The sequence below is a fragment of the Orcinus orca genome, chromosome 4 (assembly GCF_937001465.1).
Source record: "Orcinus orca chromosome 4, mOrcOrc1.1, whole genome shotgun sequence".
Lineage (NCBI taxonomy): Eukaryota > Metazoa > Chordata > Mammalia > Artiodactyla > Delphinidae > Orcinus > Orcinus orca.
The window spans coordinates 23664006-23676089 of NC_064562.1; the positions used below are offsets into that span (position 1 = coordinate 23664006).

The window sequence follows — 12084 nt, forward strand, 5'->3', positions numbered from 1 at the left end:
AGGAATAAGCCCAAAGAACACAGAGGTGAAAAGACTGACTGAAATAAAGATGAATTTTGGCAGAACGTGGCTGGACAATGTGGCAGACCATATTTCACAAATACACCATTGCAATATCTCCCATCCCATAGATTCTCCTCACAATGTGACCCTGACACTCTTCCCATGGAGAGGGGGGTCGTCTACGGCCCTTTTCCTTGAACCTAGCTGGGCAGGCCTTTGTGACTCTCTCCACCAACAAAGTATTATAGAAGCTCTGCAACTTTCAAGTCTAGATCATGAAGATGCCTTGCTCTCATGATATCCGCTCTTGAGGCCTGCCTGCCACCATGCTACATGGAATTCCAAACTAGTCCGTGGACAGACTACATGCAGAAGCCGTATGTATTACAGGTGCTCCGTTTGACACCCCAGGTAAGGTCTCCACAGTGAGCCAGCATCAACCACCAGACACATGAGTAAAGATGCTGCCAGTCTCCCCCAGCCATCAAGTCACCCCAACTTCTAAGTCTTTTCAGCTGACAGCCCAGACACTGGGGATCAGAGATAAGTCATTGCCTCTGTGCTCTGTCTGAATTTGTGACCCACAGAATCTGTGAGCATAAAAATGCTTGTTTGATGCCACCCAAGTGCTGGGAAGTTGGTTAAACAGGAAAAGTATCAATAACTGGAATGGATACCTATTGTGAGGCAAGTATTAGAACTCACATGACCAGACTGAGAGGTGTAATGGGAAATCACGGGAGATTTTCAAGCAGAGTGATTTTGTAATTAAGAGTTTAAGACAGTAGAGAGGATAAGTTAGTAAGAAGAAAAAATCATTAAAGAAACTCTAACATTGGCCTGGTTTAATTTCAGTAGAAGAGAATGAAAGAGAAAGAGGGAAGATACATTTAGTATTGAAGAGTCAAGTGAGTTTTTGTTTGTTTGTTTTTGTTTTCTGGCCACACTGCGTGGCTTGCGGGACCTTAGTTCCTGACCAGGGATTGAACCCGGGCCCCTCAGCAGTGAGAGTGCAGAGTCCTAACCACTGGACCGCCAGGGAATTCCTAAGTGAGTTTTAATGCTAACGGAGTTTGAAAGATAAAGGAGTGAGGGGAACCTCCCAGGGGCCATTCACAAGCAGGACAAACAGAAAGGACAGCCAGTTACCAGGAGGTGGGAGAAGACAGATGGCTTGTGTTATAGACTCAAAAAATCGGATGCAATCTAGAGCACCCAGGAGGACAGTCTCTTTAAGCAGCTTGAAAGAAAAGAGCTGAAACCTAAGGGAAAAGATGGGTTAAGCTCTATACATCATCTGTATAAAGGGGGTAGAGTAAAGTACAAAACGGAATTGCTCTGTGAAAAGAATTATAAGAAACAAAAGAGAGCCAACATTCCAGATTCACAGGGTATCTATAAGTTGCCAGGCATAAAAAAAACCATCAAAGAAAAATCTGTACACACTATGTCACTTTTCATTCACAATCCCAGCATCTGCCTCTTTCCACAATTCCTTGACATCTGCCTCTTTCCACAATTCCTTGACTACCTCCAATTCAGTGCTCCCATTCATACCCCATCCTCCATCTCAGGCCTCCCCTTCTGCACTGTCCTCCTTTCCCTCATCATGCAAATCCTTTGCCCATCATACTTCATACTCTTTTTAATTTCCTCCTTGCTACGGACTGCACTGTGTCCCCCTAAAATTCATGTGTGAAGCTCTAACCCCCAACTGTATTTGGATCTCCTATCTAGAGCCTATGAGGAGGTGATACAGGTTAAATGAGGTCCTAAGGGTGGGGCCCTAATCTGATAGGACCAGTGTCCTTATCAGAAGAGGCAGAGGTGCCAGAGCTCTTTCTCCACCATGTGAGGACAGAGCAAGGAGGCAGCTGTCTGTAAGCCAAGAGAAGGGGGCTTAGAGTGAAACCCACCTTGCCAGCACCTTCATCTTGGATTTTCTAGCCTCCAGAACTGTGAGAAATAAATTTCTGTTGTTTAAGCTACCCGGTATATGTTATTATGGTTATAATGGTCTGGTTATAGCAGCCTGAGCTGACTGATACACTCCCTGATCCAAATATGCCTTTTATATCTATCTCCAACTAGGCTTTGTCCAGGCCAGTATGAAAGATTGTCCTAAAATGGCTAACATGGAGGGATACCCTGATGGTCACCAAGAAATTTAAATTAACAATGGAAATATTTACAGTAAGAAATGATCCATTATTTTTTGTTAAAATGCTACTTGGTAAATTCTTCAAGTCTGTTTACATTTTATTTTAGTTATGTAAATTTAATTTACACAAAAAAGTACTTACAGAAGTTATTTGGGTAGAGGTACATAAGTAACATATTTGCAAAGAACAGAGAAAAACTGAAGTATAAATGGGGATATGTGGAATTGAGCTTGTGCTAAGTGGAGAAACAGGATATGCACTGGGCACCTGGGAGTATGACCCAGGGTTCCTGAAGGGAAGGTTGGCTTCTAACAGCATTTGCTCTTTTGACTCCTCTTGGCAAGATGAACATTGGCAACAAAACTAAAAATGTAAACCTTAGGGAAACAACAGACCAATACCAGCTAGCCATGGTCAATACATCCAGGGACATGAACCAGAACCAGGGGACTCAGAGCTAGAAGGGGCCTTGGAAGTCATATAATCCAGTCTACAGATGAAGCAGTTTAGGTGAGAATCTCTCAGGACCTTTTAAACCCTCCCTTCCTCTTACGATATTCTACAGCACGCCTGCTAAAGTTAGGGTGAGGGAGAAACCTTTTCCCTTATGACTCTCCAGATTTTCATTCATTCATGCACTCGTTCGTTCGTGCATTCATTCAACCAAGACCTGAGAAGCACTAGGGGCCAGGTTTTTATAAGTAGTTTGCATAAAATCTGAATCAATCACAATTCATACTGACATGAAACCCATTATATGGTAGGAAACGTTGACATTATAAAATGCAACCAGCATAAAATCGGCAAAATAACAAAGATAGCCATAACTCCACATTTTTTAAAAATTTTGAAGTAATCTGAATCTTTACTGAATTCTCTCTGATAGGTATCAGGGAGGCAACCATACTATAAAACCCCCAAAACGTTAAAAAATCCTATTTTGACCTTCTAGTGGGTTGAATAGTGGCTCCTACGAAGAAGATAGGTCCAAGTCATATCCCCTGGAACTTGAGAATGTGACTTTATTTGGAAAAAGGTCTTTGCAGATGTAATTAAAGATCATCTTGAGATGCAAGTATCCTTATAAGAGAAAGGCAGAGAGATCATTGGGACTCATACATATAGGGGAGAAGGCCATGTGAAAACAGAGGCAAAGACTAGGACCAGGTCAAAGAGTACCTGGAACTACCAGAAGCTGGAAGGGCAAGGAAGGCATCTCCCCTAGAGCTTTCCAAGGGAACATGGCCCTGCTGACACCTTGATTTCAGTCTTCTGGCCTCCATAACTCAGAGAGAATACATTTCTGTTGTTTTAAGCCACCCAGTATGGTAGTTTGTTATGACAGTCCTAGGAAACTAATACTACCTCCTTCTCTTCAAAGGCCCATTACTCATTACAACTATTTGCCACAAATCTCTTTTTCTTCCCCAAACTCCAGCCAACCTGGGTCTCATCACTTCTCCCCAGCTCCGTCCCACTCTTCCAAATATGTTTTCTCCAGTAGGTCTGTGCTCTCTATAAACTTAGTAAATGTGTCACATTTTTGATACCCTTCCAGTTAATTTTGCTTGATCTACTTATTTTTCATGAAGATATGTTGAAATCTCCTATAAGTGTAGACTTCTGAAGGTTTTATAGTGAGGCCACTAGGTTTTCCTTATTTAGAATCTATAGTGTAGGTACAGCACAAATTCATGATTGTAATGTCTTCTTAGTTAATTGTTCCTGTTAGTAATAAACAGTATTTCTCTTTATCCCTATCAATGCTTTTACCTTAATTCCTATTTTATTCAATATTACTATCATTGTTAAGGTCAGCTTGCTTTCAGTTAGTAGGGGTGTGTGTGTGTGTGTGTGTGTGTGTGTGTGTGTGTGTGTGTGTGTGTTATGTGTGTGTGTGTACACATGCAAAAGCAGTATATTAGCATCAAACTAATGAGTACTGTAGACGAACTCTACACAAATATGCTTACCAGCTTAGCAAGGTATACTTCTCAGTTTAGCAAGTAAAAGTGTATACTTAAACGAACTACTAAGTCAGATGTATACAGTGTATAGTAGTACTTAGTTAATGGCAATGCGCTCCTTTTGAGGTCCCACTGAAACACAGAATAACTCCTGCAGGTATTAAAGAGAGATACCTATAGTGGGTGGTCACAGCTGACACCGTTCTCTATCCTAAAGTGTAGAAATATACTACCACTGTGTATCTGAAATAAAACTGCCACTCCCTTGTTACAACTGCACTAAGTCAACAGCCCAACTGAACAGGGCACGACTAAGGAGTTTGTGCTTTGGAAAACTTTACTCCCTTTTCTCTTTATTGCATATTTTTTCTACTGCCTCTTTTTTTTACCTCTACATTTCCCTCTCCCTATTTTTCTACTCTTTCCTTCATCTTATTCTAAGAGGCTAATAATCTCTTTCTACCCTAAAAAATCAATTTCTTCTTTCCATCTCCCTTTCTTTTCCCCCATCCCTTTTAACTATCAACACCACAAAATCACATCTGCTTTGAAATTTTAGTTGTACAGTAGCTAATAAATGATTTAAAAATCATCCAAGCTTTTATATATTTCTTTTTTAAAAAAAAAAGCATCGTGCACTATTTTTTCTTCCATATATCCCTTAATTTCTTATTGTGGGTCAGGGATCTTCCCTAGAGAAAAAGTTCCTCATCCCACACTTACTAGGTGGACTACAAGAATATTTCTGTAATAATGGCAGTTACATCTTTTATGACAGCTGCTTCACAGACCTTTTTGTTTTTTTAATCAACAAGAAAACGTAGATGCTTACAGGAATAATTCTGAATTCTTCAGGCTGGTATCCAAAGCTTCCCCCAGTGAATCTCAGCAGTAGTGGGCAGCGCACTTCCCTGTGGGGAACAGTGTGGTTTAAGAGAAGGAGGATGGGCTCGGAGGCCCATCAGAGCAGGTTTGAAAATCAGCTTTGCCACTTACTAGCTGGGTAACTGTGGGCAAATTAGTTAAACTTTCGGAGCCTCCATATTCTCATACATAAACTGCGACATCAAAAACCACTTTTCAGGGGATTGTTAAGGATCAATATGTTAATGTCTGTAAAGTGGCTGACACACAGGAGGCATTCACTGCGTATTAGCTGTTCCTGCCATCTGTGCCCTGGCATACACGCTGTGCCCTGCAACTCATCTGAACAAGCTTCCTTTCTGCTTCTCATTCCGTGAGAGGAAAAGGGAGGAACGGACAAAAGTATCACGTTATCAGAATGATTACAATTTAGGGAGGCTTAATGCCAACCTGAAGGAGAAACTTGACTGGAAAGAATCTGAACGGTATGACTAGTTCTTATTAGAATGGTAGTCTTACAAACTAAAAGAATGTTCTTTCTTGCCTTATAATTACTGATAAAAACCTTAGGAGGAGCTGCATTTAAAAAAAAAAGTGAAGGAGAGGAAAGCAATTCAATAGGAAATTCAACTGCATCTTCTTTGTTTTAGCTGGGCGCATGGCCACTGTGAATAGAGTCAGCATGTCTCAGCCTTCTTTGAAGCTTGATACTGGCCTAAGTCAAGTGTCGGTGACAATGTTAACGGGTGACTTCTGAGTGGTCCCAGAAGGCAGTCTGAGCAGCCCTAGAATATGTATTAAAAGATGGTGAAGCTACAATAGTAAGAAAAGCCTGGGTCCCTAAAGAGCATGGAGCTGCTGAAATCACCCTGGAGAATACAAATCTACACTTCATTGCCATGAGAGGGAAGCTTCTACCTGGATAAGCCCTGTTATTTTGGATTTTCTGCTATTTGCAGCTGTACCTAATCTTAAAAGACTAATAGCTAATAAGATGGATAAGTGAATCAGAAGAAAAAAAGGCATCAAAAAAATTTTAAGGTAGTATAGTAAGCTATAGTAATCACAACAGTATGGTAGTGGCAGAAAAACAGATTTATAGATCAATGGAAGAGTACTGAAAGCCCAGAAATAAACCCACACACATATGGACAATTTACGACAAAGGAGCAAAACACATACAATAAAGATAGGATAATCTCTTCAATAAATGGTGCTAGGAAAACCGGACAGTGACATACAAAAAAATGAAACTAGACCACTGTCTCACACCATATACAAAAATCAACTCAAAATGGATTAAAGACTTGAATGTAAGACCAGAAATCATAAAACTCCTAGAAGGAAACACAGGCAGTATACTCTTTGACATTGGCCTTAGCAATATCTTTCTGGCTATGTCTCCTCAGACAAGGGAAACGAAAGCAAAAATAAACAAATGGGACTACATCAAACTAAAAAGCTTTTGTACAGCAAAGAAACAGTTAAATTCTCCAGTTTTAGATCCTCCACCTTCCTTTTGCTTTAAGTTCTCATTTAATGACTTTGCTTCTTCTTGAATCAGGTTAAGAGTCTATAGGTATGCCTTTCTTATAGCAACCTACACTCACATAAAAGCTGCATTTTCAATATGAAATAAAAAGGTATTTCACAAAAAGTGCAAGGTTTTCACTCCTCTGGGCATAGCTTCAGCGATGGCTTCACAAATTTCCTTTTCTTTCTTCTCCTTTTTTTGTAAACCGTGGTCCTTACGCTGGATTCATTTCTCTTGAGATGGCAGGCAACCACAGCTGCAGACCTCAATCTGCACGCATCAAGCAATTCAACTTTTTCTTGTAATGTCATGACTTCTCTCTGCTTCTTGGCAGCACTCCCAGCATCACTACTGGCACTACATATGGGTCCCATGGTATTATTAAAGTTTATGGTATTGCATTAAACATGATGAAAAATACACAAGAACCAGGGGAGAGAAATTTTTACCGTGATACACAATTTACTGGAGATGATTAGTGTCAACACGGCATTTTAAGCAGATACAAACAACACTTGAGCTCATCTCAATAGCAAAAGGAGGTGGCTATGAAATTATTACAGTAGTATAATATGTACTACACTTAATTTTATGTAGTTATGGTTTAATACTGCATCTTTGTTTACATTTCTCTTCACTGAATGGTGCCATGTATGTCTGTAATTGTACGTATTTAAGTTTTTCTTTTCTTTTTTTTTTACAAATTTATTTATTTATTTATGTATTTATTTATGGCTGCGTTGGGTCTTCGTTGCTGCACACGGGCTTTCTCTAGTTGCGGTGAGTAGGGGCTACTCTTCCTCGCGTGTGCGGGCTTCTCATTGCGGTGGCTTCTCTTACTGCGGAGCAGAGGCTCTAGGTGCGCGGGCTTCAGTAGTTGTGGCTCACAGGCTTAGATGTTCCACGGCATGTGGGGTCTTCCCAGACCAGGGCTAGAACCCATGTCACCTGCATTGGCAGGCAGATTCTTAACCACTGTGCCACCAGGGAAGTCTCAAGTTTTGATAAATTTTAACTTTTTATATATCTGTGCATATTTTATGGTAGTAAGTGATATAGACTAGTATCTATATATATTTTATGTACTCATGATATTCCTAAGTGTTTGATTTTTTAATATTTCTAGGCTACATGGTTCATCTGTGAGTTTTTTCAAATTGTCCTTAGTCTCTAAATTTTTTCCAATGTATTTACTGAAAAAATTTGCATGTGAGTGGACCTGTGCAGTTCAAACCCATGTTGTTCAAGGGTCAACTGTGTTTCCTTCCCTCTACTGATTTGGGGTTTCATTTGTTCTTCTTTTTCTAGTTCCATTAGAGTGTTTATTTGAAATTTTTCTTATTTCTTGAGGTAAGCTTGTATCGCTCTAAACATTCCTCTTAGTACCCCTTTTGCTGCATCCCATAGATTTGGGTGTGTCATATTTTCATTTTCATTTGTCTTCAGGTATTTTTTGGTTTCTCCTCTGACTTCTTTGTTGACCCAATAGTTGTTCAGTAGCATGTTGTTCAGTTTCCACATATTTATTTTAGCTTTCTTCTTGTAGTTGGTTTCTAGTTTCATACCATTGTGATCAGAAAAGATGCTTGATATGATTTCAATCTTCTTAAATTTACTGAGACTTGTTTCATGTCCCAACATATGGTCTGTCCTTGAGAATGTTCCATGCGTACTTAAGAATGCGTATTCTGAACTTGGATGGAATGCTCTTTATAAATCTATCAGGTTCATCTGGTCTAATGTTTCACTTAAGGCTGCTGTTTCCATGTTGACTTTCTGTCTGGATGTTCTATCCATTAATATAAGTAGGGTGTTAAGTCCCCTACTATTATTGTGTTCTGTCAATTTCTCCCTTTAGGTTTGTTAATAATTGCTTTATATATTTTGGCACTCCTACGTTAGGTACATATATATTGATAACTTATGTCTTCTTGATGAATTGTCACCTTTATCATTACACGATGTCCATATTTGTCTCTTCTTACCTTTTTTGCCTTGAAGTCTATTTTGTCTCATATGAGTATGGTTACACCAGGTTTTTTGGGGGGGAGGGCTGCCAGTGGCTTGGAGTATCTTCTTCCATCCCTTCACTTTGAGCCTAGGTTTGTCTTTAGAGCTGAGGTGAATCTCCTGGGGACAGCATATAGCTGGGTCTTGTGGTTTAATCCATCCAGCCACTCTATTTTTTCATTGGTGAATACAGTCCATTTACATTTAGGGTGATTATTGATAAATGAGGATTTAGTTCTGCCATTTTAACTTTTGTTTTCTGGTTTCTCTACATCGCCATTGTTCCTTTTTCCTTGTGTTTCTGTCTGCCGTTTTAGTTTGGTGGTTTTCTATTATGTTTCTCTCAGTTTCCTCTTTTTTATGTTTTGTGTCTCTGCCCTAGATTTATGTTTTGTGGTTACCATGAGATTTGTAGAAAATGGCTCAAATAAAATAGCCCTTTTTCTGCTGGTGGCATCTTATCTTCACTTATCTACACAGGTTCCATCCTTTACCTCCTCCCCTTTCATGTTTTTGTTGTTTCAAATTATCCTTTTTCATGCTGTGAGTTTGTTACCAATTGAAGTAGCTATAGTTATTTTTACTGCTTTTTTCCCCTTTAACCTTTATTCTATAACAAAGTGTTTAAAAACCTATTCTGATACAGCACTGTAATTTTCTGATTCTATCTATCACCTTACTTAAAGTTTTGTGTACTTTTGCCTTTTTGTTTCTGGTAAAAGAGCTCCTTTCAACATTTCTTGTAAGGCAGGTCTAGGGTTGATGAAATCTCAGCTACTGTTTGGGAAAGAAAAGGCATCACATTTTAGCTAGCAAAAAAAGGGGCTGATCTAACCAAATAAAATTTAATGGTTTACAGGAAAAAAATTATTTCTACATTTATTGACATATAAAACTAATCACATAAGAATAGGATAGGGAAGCAAATCCTAGTGGCACACTTAGAAAGCAATTTTAGACCCCATGTACAAGACATAGTAATACTGCAGCTCAAAGAGCCAATGTGTCCTTCAGTTACATAATAAAAACATAATACATAGATGCTGGGTTCATACACTCAGATGGCTACAGGTGTGTAGGTGAAGGACGCCAGTTAGGAAGAGACAATGAACTGGGAACACATACTCTGTCCTTAGCCAGAGCCACTGCTCTGCTCCTGGCAATGGTTGCTTTTTAGGAATGAGGGCCCAGGGTTACCAGAGTTCCCAATTTTTCCAGAGAAGTTGGAAATGTGGATTTCTATGTGACATCTCCATTTTTTCTAAACACTGGTTATTTAATATAAAATTTTTAAATAAAACTACATTTGTCCAAAAAGAGCTATAACCTCATGGGAGGCCTGCCTGTTTTCAGGCAACATTTTCAGATGACAGGAGAGGACAGTCCTACTCTATCCAACTTAGGTGAGCCCACACCTGGCATAGTGTGTTTTCCTGGGCACTAATGTTAAGGAGAAACAGCAAGAAGGAAGAGTGGTGAAACAGTGAGGGAAATGGAGGTCTGGCTTCTGGAGCCAGTGAGACCAGGGTTAGAAGCCCAATTCCACTTCTTACTAGAAATGCAGTGTCAAGCAACTTCCTTGGCCTCTGCAGGCTCAGTGTTTCTCACCTGTAAAATGGGGGAGCATCCTAATACCTACCCCAATTGGACAAATGTGAGGAGTGAATGAGCTAATGTCTTCCAAGAGCTAAGCCCATGTATCACACATTTTAAACTAAACAAGAAATGAGAAAACACGAACATCTGTTTTATAAGGAACTGTGGGAACTTGAGATTTTCCCTCAGATTAGAAAAAGATCAAACGGCAACACAGGACTTGTCGTCAACTGTTTGACTATGGGGGGTGGCTTAGCCAGCCTTATTTATGAGGTTACAAGGGCAGGACTGGAAAGAAATAATGGGTGAATGTTAAAGGAAGGTGCATTTGGATCCGGTCAAAGAAACAATCAGAAGTTAAGCAGACTCTGATGTCTCCAAAGACAACATGGTAGTCTCCTTTCACTGGAGAAAATTAAACCTAAATTAGACAGCTGCTGGGCAGATACAGCAGGAGGGAGTTCAAATGTTGAACTAGGGCAGCTGTATGAATTAGATAAACTAGATGACCCACAGGTACCTTCCAACCCCAAGATTTCTGTGATGTACTTACACTGCAGCAAATACATTCAATTTCTCAGACGTCCTTTATAGAACTGATTCATAGGGAAGAAGCTACCAACATACAAAGGAGCTACAAGCAAAATATGCCTGAAAGGAATCGCCACCAGGAGTTCCACTGATGGTGCCAACACACACACATAACATATAGTATTCAAGGCCAACATACCTGACTGCAATCTCAGTAGGTATACTGACTTAAGTCAAGGCTATTGTGATCATAAAAGCTCCCAGATCCAATATTTCATTTTGGCTGGCATCAAGGAAAAGGGAAACAAGTGTGACATCTTAAGGAAATCTGTATTCATTGCTTTTTTCTTTAAAACACTTGATATCAGGTACCTAAAATGTTTATTCTTAACATCATTAAAAACAATGCCATACATTTACGGATACTAGATTTATCACATTCAAAGATACATTATCTTACTCTTTTTCTTGTAACACGTCACGAGGCAGGTCAAGCAGAGATTTCCATTTTACAGACCCCAAAACTGGGCCCTGGAGGGGATAAAGTGAATAAGTAGCAATGCAGAGTCTTCGAATTCCAAATTCCATCTTCTTACCATTGTGCCATAGTGTATTTTTGTTTTTGTTTTTTGTTTCTGTTTTTTGGGGTTTTTTTCGCGGTACGCGGGCCTCTCACTGTTGGCCTCTCCCGTTGCGGAGCACAGGCTCCGGACGCGCAGGCTCAGCGGCCATGGCTCACGGGCCCAGCCGCTCCGCGGCATGTGGGATCTTCCCGGACCGGGGCACGAACCCGTGTCCCCTGCATCGGCAGGCGGACTCTCAACCACTGTGCCACCAGGGAAGCCCCATAGTGTATTTTTAAAGGCCAAAATAACTTTTTTTCTTTTGGGGAAGAGTGTAAGCATACATATTATGCATAGGTAAATGGAAAAGGTCTGGTTTATCCATTCCTGTCCTACATGTGTAAAGAAAGTAATTCTAGTACAAACTCCTGAATATATTGGTTGAAATATTAAAAACATCTCTCGTAAAAGAAATGAGTTGGAAAAAAAGTCAGGCCAGACACAGTAAGAAGGCACGACTTCACAGAGATGAACTAGCACTGAAGGGCTGTTGCCCTGAGTGCATCTCCCACCCCTGGCGGCCCTGAACCAGGGTTTATAAACCACACCTGTGGGGGAAAGCAGACAAGGCCTGGGGGCTAGCAGAATGGGAGGATGACAAGGAAGACTCCTGTGTAAAGCTGGAACCCCTGAAGGGCAGCCCTGAAGAGGATGAACCAGAAAAAGAGAAAAAGAAAAAAAAAAAAAACCTGCCTGGTAGGAGAGTTTCTGTTTAAGCCTTGGAGCTGAATGTGATAAAGAAAAAGAAAATCTCCCTTGGGTTATTTCTCACCCCAAACACACATCTACACTGG

General features: G+C 40.2%; 1 protein-coding gene across 1 annotated transcript in view; it reads right to left on the reverse strand.

Annotated features, from left to right (window-relative positions):
- The window catches only part of RNF150 (ring finger protein 150), a 245283-nt gene that overhangs the window by 202438 nt on the left and 30761 nt on the right, over positions 1-12084 (reverse strand). The window lies entirely within an intron of this gene.